The following is a 9991-nucleotide window of genomic DNA, read 5'->3' as shown; positions in this document are numbered from 1 at the left end:
AAAGCAGCTTCATCTGCAGCTCTGCAAAAACAGGAGAAAAAAAGTGTGCACGCATGCACACACACAAACACACACACGCACGCACAAACACACACACGCACACACCACTATTTTACAGAACAAGTAGACAACGGGTACTTTACTGACTCACATTGTATTTACTTTATTGCATCATAACACTCATGATCATGTGAATTCATATATAGTGATTATATAATGCTATATTAATAAATAATATAAAATATAATATACTACTATATTATATTATATTATATTATATCATATTATATTATATTATATTTTGTGTGGAGGGGCAAAGTGGCCTCCCCACGAAAAAGGGGATCTGGACCGACCGGGTTGAGGTGGTGGAGTTGAAGGAGGAGGCAGGCAGCGTCAAGTGCCTGCCTCCTTTTAAGTCTTTTAACCCAAAAAAACCATAAATAAAGCAGCAGGAGCCAACTTCACCTTCCCCTAGTCTCACAACAGACTAGCCAGTTCTCCCTTCCCACAGCAAAATGAGCCCCCTTTATAGTGGGCAGCATCCTATTGCCAATTGGGCCACCCCACTAACCGTGGTGACATCGACAAAGTCGAACATTTCAAAACAAAACAATAACACAAAGAAATACACCCTTCAATAAACAGAACACAATTCCCCCTAAACATACAAACCCTTAAATACAAATAGACCCCACATTCTCCCCTTAATTACACATTCAAACCAAAAACCAACACCCCCCTTACGGCAATGGGCTACTCCACTCCGCCGGCGCTCCATAAAACTCCACCCCTGCAGCGGCACGCGCTTCCGCCCAGGAGCAGCGGAGCCGACCGGGACCAAGCGGATGCAGGTGAGGTGTGGGTGAGCAGCATGGTGACAGATGATGGTGAGAGATGAATGACCAGTGCACAAACTGTTACAGGTTGGGAAATGGGACAGAATGGGAGTCGCGGTGCTCCGCGCTGCCGACGCCGACACCCTGCTCACGGCACCCGTTCCTCCGCCCCCAAAGCACGGCTGGGCACAAAAACCGTATTAAATACAAAATAAAAATCCCTTACACAACCCCGTGTGCCACTTTGTGTGTGTGTGTGTGTGTGTGTGTGTGTGTGTGTGTGTGTGTGTGTGTGTGTGTGTGTGTGCGTGGGAGTGTGCGTGCGCGTGCGCGCACGTGTAAAACAGCGTCTCTTTCGCTCGCTCTCCCGCGTGGGCAACGCCACGCCGCCGGGTCCTCGTGGGGGAGACAGTGAGAAGGGGAGGCGGAGATCGCTCACTTTCTCACATTATATTATATGCATTTCTAGCCTCGGCCTTTAGCGACCTCAGGCTTTGTTGAAGCTTCGACACTTGATTCAAAAAAATGGTTCATTACTGGAGGCTTCAATGACACAGTGCTCGAGGAGGTCATCTAGTGGTCAATAATATGAAGTGCAATGGAAAGGTGTTCATTGTTTCATAGGTTGTTTGGGATTTGATTCACCATGCATTCTTGTTGGACAACACTACATGGTTGTATGGTTCAATGCTGACACAATAAAATAAAAATGAAAAATGAAGACAATGTCTCTTATTTGGCACGACTGATTGTAGTAGACTATAGCTCTATACTTAGCCTGACAGTTTGTGCAATGAATTATATTATATCCTAAAACAAGACTAAATAGCCCATAGTTTAAAAATATGTTCAATAGTAAGTGCTCAGTGGGTCAGATGTCAAATGTGATCTATTTAAAATGTAGAATAGATGAGCTAAATAACACATATATAATACGCATTGATGGGAATGGAACTGTCGCCTCAGTCTTGCAAGTCCAAGATTGTCATAATGTACCACAAACCCAAATCACACTGCCTTTTTTTCATCTGAGCTGTGTGAGTAGCGTTAGCGTCTACACACTGTGATTCCTCATCAACTCCCACCAATTTGCATGTTACGGAGCTTAACACTGTCAAACCAAACCCCTGTCGATCAATTCTCCATTGACTTCGAAAGCTCAACTCAGCTCTGAGTCGAGACAACCAAACCAGTGATAGGGTTTCCATACTTCATGAAGCAGTGCACTGGTTTATGCTGTACGTCATCAACCATGTGATTCTTCCTAACCAAAACAGCACTTCTGACTGTATCATGGAGGCATAGAAAAATAGGACTGTATAGCAATTTTCTGTTTGACTGCACTAGATGAGTGTATGGTTTCCAGTGGATATCATAATAATAATAATAATAATAATAATAATAATAATAATAATAATATATAATAATAATAATAAAAATAATAACAATATTATTATTATTATTGTTATTATTATTATTATTATTATTATTATTATTATTATTAAGAAGAAGAAGAAGAAGAAGAAGAAGAAGAAGGATGATGATGATGTGCTCTACAAATACAGACTGCATTTTTGACATGAAACTGATGGAAATACATTTGGAGTTCATTGAAAGAGGTTAATAGCTGCATGGGTGAAGATGGTGTGCTTGAAAACAGGGCAGAGGGTGCTAGAAAATGAGGTACAGGGTGTGCTTGTGTGACTTGTGTATTGTTTATTTAGAAATAACAATTTCTCTACAGTTTTTGTGCTTAAACGGTTTCTTCTTTTGGAAACAATTTCCCCAGCCTTTGAAAAAACTCGTTCACATGGAACCGATGAGGCTGGGGTGCAAAGGAAGTGTTTTGCCACTTTGTAGAGATTTGGGTAGACCATTTGGTGGTTGGCCCAGTATCTTAAGGGGTCTTCGGTTCTTTCAAGAAGCTGATCGGCGAGGTATCGATTTACTTCCACGATAGCATTTGCTGTGGCGCTTTGTGTTTGCGCTCGGTTGTCATCATCATCCAGCAGTCTCCACAGGTCAACTCCTGAAAAATATTTAAGATTCAGCAGATATTTCATTAATCATTGATAATTAATAAAAAAGTGAAAAAATAAATGCATGTGGAAACTGCTGCTGGTGGTGGTGGAGGATGAGGCTGTGATGCTGCTGGTGGTGGAGGATGAGGCTATACATGTATATATATATATATATATATATATATATATGTATATATATATATATATATATATATATGTATATATATATATATATAGATATAGATATATATATACATATATATATACGTATATATATATATATACATATATATATATATATACGTATATATATATATATATATATACACACATATATATATATATATATATATATATATATATATATATATATATATATACATATATATATATATATATATATATATATATATATAGAGAGAGAGAGGTTATATATATATATTATATATATACATATATATATATGTGTATATATATATATATGTGTGTGTATATGTGTGTGTGTGTTATATATATCTATATAATATATCTATGTGTCTATATAACATCTGTCTATCTATCTATCTATCTATCTATCTATCAAACTTACTATATATGGATCGACTATCTACTACTAACTCTCAAAAAACTAACGACAACCAACAGCAACAAAACCAACCTACTCTGCAAATTTCTTTTGAAATTAGCGCCATTAAATAGGGACGCCCTATCCCTAAACACAATCGATTCACATGACAAACCGAACCAATCAGGTGATTCATTTGACGTCCGAAGAAACTCAACTGCTTGGAGCGTCACTCAACTGCTTGAAGCGTCACTCAACTGCTTGGAACGTCACTCAACTGCTTGGAACGTCACTCAACTGCTTGGAACGTCACTCAACTGCTTGGAGCGTCACTCAACTGCTTGGAACGTCACTCAACTGCTTGGAACGTCACTGAACTGCTTGGAACGTCACTCAACTGCTTGGAACGTCACTCAACTGCTTGGAGCGTCACTCAACTGCTTGGAACGTCACCAGTCACGTGACCAAACCGTGCCTCGGCACAGTGTTTCCATACGTTTGCTTCATGAGCAACAGCGCATGTGTCGGAGCCTCGGGTGTCAGCGAACCATCACTACCAACAGTGTTTTTCCCAAGTGTTCTCTGTTTTGTGTTTAGCATTTAGCTTTCTTTTATAAATGCCAAGTGGTGAGTTGTGTAGTTGACTTTTGGACTTTTGTTTATTAGTAGCTGTCCTTTGTGAGTAAAGGATTGTTTTGCTTTCATAACTTATCTAAATCCTTCTTGGTTTTTGCCAGTCGCCTTGTGTTGTTTTAGCCTTATTAAAAATATACTTTATTTGCATTTATGTACCACACTCTATTTTTTTCCATCACCCATTTTTAATTCACTATGTTAGTCCTGGTTACCCCTAGTTAGTCCAGGACGTAACATTTCTAACTAGAAGAAAATCAATAATTCACTAAATAAACGTACAAACTACTACAGTATATTCTTCTAAATAACCCTGTTGCTCTTAGGTTAGGAAGGCACCAGGACCAGACGGTGTGTCCCCCTCCTGCCGAAGGCCTGCGCTGAACAACTGACTCCCACCTTTACATGGATCTTCAACCGTTCCCTGGAGCTGAGACCAGCGCCATCAAAGGATTAAATGACTACAGACCCGTCGCCCTGACATCTGTGGTCATGAAGTCCTTTGAGAGGCTGGTGTTGAGCCATCAATCAATCAACCAATCAATCAACTTTTATTTGTACAGCACTAAATTGCATTCAATGGTGGGGTGGTACAGCCGCCGTCCGTCCATGTAGGGTGTGTTGGTCTGTATTTGCTGTCCACGTAGAGAATGCGTTCGTTGATGTTTGGGAGGGCAAGAGTCCATAATGGCCCATGATCCGTCGTTAAATCCGGTCCTCGTCCTGATCCTGGTGGCAAAGTTGAAGTGGTGGTGCCAAGACTCCCAGGACTACACTCTCCAGCTCCCGGCGTCGTGGTCATCACCTGCCAGAGACACACAGAGACCACCGTTGCCTCAGAAAGGCTTCCAATCATCTACAAAGCCCACAGAGTTATTGGGACACCACCCTGACAGCCAGCAGTGAAAAGATGACATGCGGCTAAACATCTCATCACTGCTAATGTTTGCGAAGGGGCCAGAGAAAACTACTTTGTCTGACATGGTCCGAGCAAATGTGCACACCTATGCTATATCTAACTTAGTGACCTCAGACCATTTTAGGCGCGTATCATTGAAACCACAGTGGATTATAATTCGCCTAAATCTCTGTTTATCTTTGGCCATTAAGTTTAAATGCCCTTCAATATCACCTGTCCTGGCCCCGGGGATGCACTTCACTGTGGCCCATGGCTGTCCTAGGTTAACATGCCTCACTATAGATGATCCAATTACCAGAGTGTCTAACTCAGCCGGCGTGCTGCTGGAGTAGGCCTGGTGCTGAGAGTAGCGGCGGTGTCCGACAAACTTTCTGGAGCTATGCTTCCTCCTGATAGTCACCCAGCCGCCCTTTCCCGGCTGCTCGGGAGCCACTGAGGGCGGGGAGCTAGAGGGAACGGGAACCTCTGATGCTACGCTAGCACTTGAATGCTCCGCTCCAGCTAAGCTAACCCTACTAGCTACGGGACTACTATGCTCAAAGGAGCAAAGTCGTTCCTCACGATGGCTCAGTCTGGCCTCAAGAGCTAACATAGTACTACGCTTTATACAGATCCCTGACTCAGTCATTGAGGGCGAGGTAAAACTAAGCATCTGGCAGTATGAGCAAGAAAAGACGGGTGGAGAGAGAGGGGAGACCGGGGAGAGGTGGGGGGGAGAAGCCATAGCTTCGACAGTGCTTGTGCAAACAGATAGAAATAAGGTGCATCTTGTCGTATCATAGCTCGATGCCCTTCGAGCTGGCATCTACAGACAGCGACACAGCCTTGCTGACATCATAATACTTCAGTGTGGGAGCCTCTGTGATCAGCTTTTTCAACAACTTAAAGACTGTGTATCAATTCAGGGTCTGCATCCTTCGAACGAAGCATCCTTCGTCTGAAGTAAGCGTTCTCCCAGGACCTGGCCGAGAAGGACGAACCAAAACTCGCCTCCCCAGTAACCACACGGGACGGTCTAGCCTTCGGCGTATTTCCTGGTTGCGTCACAGCCGCTCCCTCCTGCTGGCCAACCCTGGAAGCGACGTTTTTATAGCATCAAGCTGACAATTGGTTCGTTATTTGTTGAAAGTGCAGAGCTTGGAGCTCTCTTCATCTAGTTTAATTTGATAAAACCCTTGATTCACATCCAGCACAGAGAAATAATTTGTGTTAGGCATGCGTGATACCACCTCCTCCACAGTGAGAAGTGGATAATGTTCTCTTCTTGTTGCTGTATTCAGATCCTTGGGATCCATACAAATTATGATCTTCTGTGGAGTGACAACAGTTACCATGCTATTTACCCATTGAGTTGGTTCCAACTGTTTTGCTATGACCCCTGATCGCTCCATCTTATGAAGCTGATCAATCTCTCTGTCTCGGAGAGCAACTGGGAACCTCCTGGGTGCATGTATCACTGGTTTCACTTCTGGGTCCAGTTTTATGGTGTGTTCTCCTGGTAAGCATCCAAGTCCTGTGAAGAGATGCTCATATTATTGAGGGATGGCATCTGTTTTTCCATGCTGTACAGTCTCTTCACCATTTTTAGCTCTGTACTTGTTTCTATTTTAGCTCCAGCTATTCCCAACAATAGCTGGAGCGGCTTTCTCTACTATTTCAAAGTCAATCTGGTGTGCTTGTCCCTTGTACTGGCATGTGAGTGATGTTTTGCATAGTGGCTCCATCTTGTGGCCTGAGTACGCCACTAATCTGCAGCGAGATGCATGAAGCTCATTGTCAAGCTTCAAAGCCTGAAAAGTCTTGGCTGATATAACATTGCAGTCAGCGCCGGTGTCAATCCCAAATCCAACTTTCTTTTCATTTATCAGCTCTTCAGTCCATCTGTCATTGTCACTCTTTGCCTTTTTTAACAGCTGCAATATATTTCGTCTTCATTGTCCCAATGGACATTTCTTCATCATTGTCAGTATATTCCTGATTACATTCCACAGCACGCACCTGTTGTGATTTCTTCTGGCTGCTTGCCCGGCACATCTTTGCAAAATGATTTTTCTTTTCACATTTCTTGCATGTTTGTCCATAGGCAGGGCGTTTTCTCAGGTTGTGCCTGTAGCCACAACCTTTGACTGTTGATTTTCTTTTCACTGGACACAGGGTTTTCATTCATGCTGCCACGTCTTTGGTTTTCTGCACCTCATCTTCTTCATGCAAAGCTTTCATTTGGGTGGATGCCAGCTCACTGGCACGGCACACATCAAGTGCTTTAACAAGCGCGAGGTGGGCTTCTCTGAGCAATCTGGCTCTCACTCGATCATCTTTTATTCCACAGACTATTCTGTCACGAATGAGTGAGTCACAGAGGTCGCCAAATTCACAGTCTTTGGCTTTATTTTTTTAGGCTTGTCACGTAGGTGTCTACCGTTTCCGACGGGCCTTGTACACGGGTGAAAAACATGTGTCTGATGTAGAGCAGATATTGTTTCTTTTTTTTTTCTGGGTTCACAGTGTTCCCGGAACTTTTGCTTCAATGGAGCTATTTTGTTCCTCTCATGATCGGCCAAGACAAACGTGTTACTCTTTAATGGCTCGGAGGTGGTTTGAAGTGAAGCGTGCCATTTTTGTCTTGTCTTCTTAAGTTCTTATTCTGACACCATGTAATGTCTTGTGTTAATAAATAACTTAATAGGACGACTTGTTTTTTTTGTGCAAGCTCCGTGTTTTACTTTGTTACTCCCAATACGTCTCTCAAATGGAAAATGAGTCACAAACACCATCCGGTTAACTTTCAAATTAAACTCACAATGACTTACAGCAATATGCTACATATCTGACCGCAACAGCTAGAGGCCTGTTTGGACCGTTGGAGAGGAACTCTGTGTGTGTTGCCTCTGAAAAACGGCTGCTTTTGTAACTGCTGAGTTATCAGAGCAATGAACTTTTTATAGTTCCGTGTCACCTGGATTTATGAAGAATTTCTTCATCTTACCTCCATTTGTCCACCACCATATATCGTTCAGTCACGCATCAGTAAATGAGTTTTCAGTCAGGACAATTCAAGTCCTTGTTTCCCAGAAAAAGACACAAACCGATTTTCTATTTCATTTTAACAGTTCTAATGAACGCTTGTTTTTTCTTAACTGTAATCATCGGTGATGTGGAAGTGATTCAGACAAATAGTCTAAGTTTAGAAATAAAGACACTGCTCCTATATTTGAAAAACAGGGCTGCAATTCAGAATGTGATTGTTTAAAAGCAACCCTTATAGATATTTTTTTCCTTCAGTCCGACTGCAAGGTCCCCTCAAAAAAAGTTTCTATTTTACAAATACTTGTGGTTTCTGAATCGTGCCCTGACATTCAGAGGCAACCCATGCACAGAGTTCCTATCCAAAGGCCAAAGAGGCGAGAACCAGCAGAAAGTTCAATTTCATTCTGAAGACAACGGTGTTCATTTCATAATGTTGTTTGTGTTATTTTGCCAGTAAATAGTTCAGGTTCGATTCAGTACCTTTAATATCTCAAGGGAACAGTGAAATTGCTTTGTGCAACTATCAGTACAAAATTATTTAGGGTGATTAAAATTGTTTGACTAAGACAGCAAGCACTATCAGTTATTATTAAGCTAATAAAGTGTGTACACACACACACACACACACACACACACACATAGATATATATATTGAGATTGTTGAGTCAAGCATCCGCAACTGAGTTTTCAATCAGGGCAATTCATGTCTTTATTCTTGTTTGCCAGAAAATGAGACTGACTGATTTTTATTTTTAATTATTTTAATTTATTTTAACAGTTGTACTGAGCAAGAGTTTTTTGTTAACTGTTATCATCAGTGATGTGGAAGTGATTCAGACGTTAAGTGAAGGCTTAGAAATAAAGAAAGTCCAACTAGATTTGAAATCCAGAGCAGCAATTCAGAGTGTGATTCTTCAAAAGAAAAAAGAAAAACAAAGAAAGAAAACCCAAACAAATTAAAATCACCCACAGGGCTGCAGATCTCACTCTGAGTTGCAGCATCTGCCAGCAAAGACAATGCTCCTGGAGGGGTTGTGTTGAATGAAAAACAAGAAGGGCTGGTCTGCAGTGAACTCTTTTCCAACTGCCCGCGGGCACAAGAGCGGTCGCAGCAGCAGCTTCTGTTCCCTTCTCGTTGACCTCGACATACGCCTCGTGGACAGCATCTGAAAGAGTGAGGCTGTGGTATGGAGACATGGCTGTCAGAGAGGAGGCAAAAAGGGAGATATAGTTGATGGATGTCCAAACCAGTGTTTCTCAACCACTGTGCCGCGACACACGAGTGCACTAGTGAGATGATGTCAGGTGTGCCGTGAGCATTGATCCAATTTCACTTGATTGGTCTGAAAGAAAAACAACAACAAACATTCTATTGTGGAGTGACTGTCCTTCAAAAGGAATGTTGAACCTATTTTCCTCCCTTAATTCCTCCAATGACATCAGCTTATTTCCTTTGCATGTGTTTTCTTGCTCTGCATCGCTCCTCTGTTTACAGCGCATTGATTGATGAAGTAAATGTTTTTATGTCCTGCAGCGTGCGTGCTTGTTTGTTTGTTGTTTTGTTTTGTTTTTTTGCGTTTGCACCACGATCCTCTTTTTGTACCTTTTTAAACTTGTATTTGTGTTTGTGACTTTGCGTCGTTTCCGTGCTCAAATACGCGATTGTCCCGTATTTGGCAACTAAAAAAGCTGTCCCGTAATGAACTGAGACGGGACACACTTTTTTGTTGTCTTTTGTTTATTATATTTGTTTATCTTATTTGCAACCTCTTAATCTGGAGAAATGAAAGTTTATTGCTTTTGAAATGGTGTACTTGCATTATTATGACATTTATTATCATTATATATGATTTTGAAAATGGTGTCAATAATATTGTTTATCGACAATAATTTGGAGCACAATTACTGTCCAGCAAAATGTGTTATCATGAAAGGCCTACACTCAGGCAGCTACACCTGTCTTATTGTTTCTTTAAAAAAAAAAAAAGAT

General features: G+C 41.5%; 3 protein-coding genes and 1 pseudogene across 3 annotated transcripts in view; 1 reads left to right on the top strand and 3 right to left on the bottom strand.

The window, feature by feature from the left end:
- The window catches only part of LOC142898369 (NACHT, LRR and PYD domains-containing protein 12-like), a 487638-nt gene that overhangs the window by 47060 nt on the left and 430587 nt on the right, over positions 1 to 9991 (bottom strand). The window lies entirely within an intron of this gene.
- The window catches only part of LOC142898376 (NLR family CARD domain-containing protein 3-like), a 153089-nt gene that overhangs the window by 43118 nt on the left and 99980 nt on the right, over positions 1 to 9991 (bottom strand). The window lies entirely within an intron of this gene.
- The window catches only part of LOC142898370 (NLR family CARD domain-containing protein 3-like), a 417525-nt gene that overhangs the window by 349060 nt on the left and 58474 nt on the right, over positions 1 to 9991 (top strand). The gene's annotated exons all lie outside the window — the stretch shown is intronic.
- On the bottom strand, positions 4892 to 5566 carry LOC142898420 (uncharacterized; annotated as a pseudogene).

This window comes from Nelusetta ayraudi, unplaced genomic scaffold (assembly GCF_046127955.1).
Source record: "Nelusetta ayraudi isolate G7.1 ecotype Tasmania unplaced genomic scaffold, CSIRO-AGI_Nayr_v1 ptg000064l, whole genome shotgun sequence".
Taxonomy (NCBI): domain Eukaryota; kingdom Metazoa; phylum Chordata; class Actinopteri; order Tetraodontiformes; family Monacanthidae; genus Nelusetta; species Nelusetta ayraudi.
The sequence above is the reverse complement of the archived record's forward strand: the minus strand, read 5'-3'. Positions and strand labels throughout refer to the sequence as shown.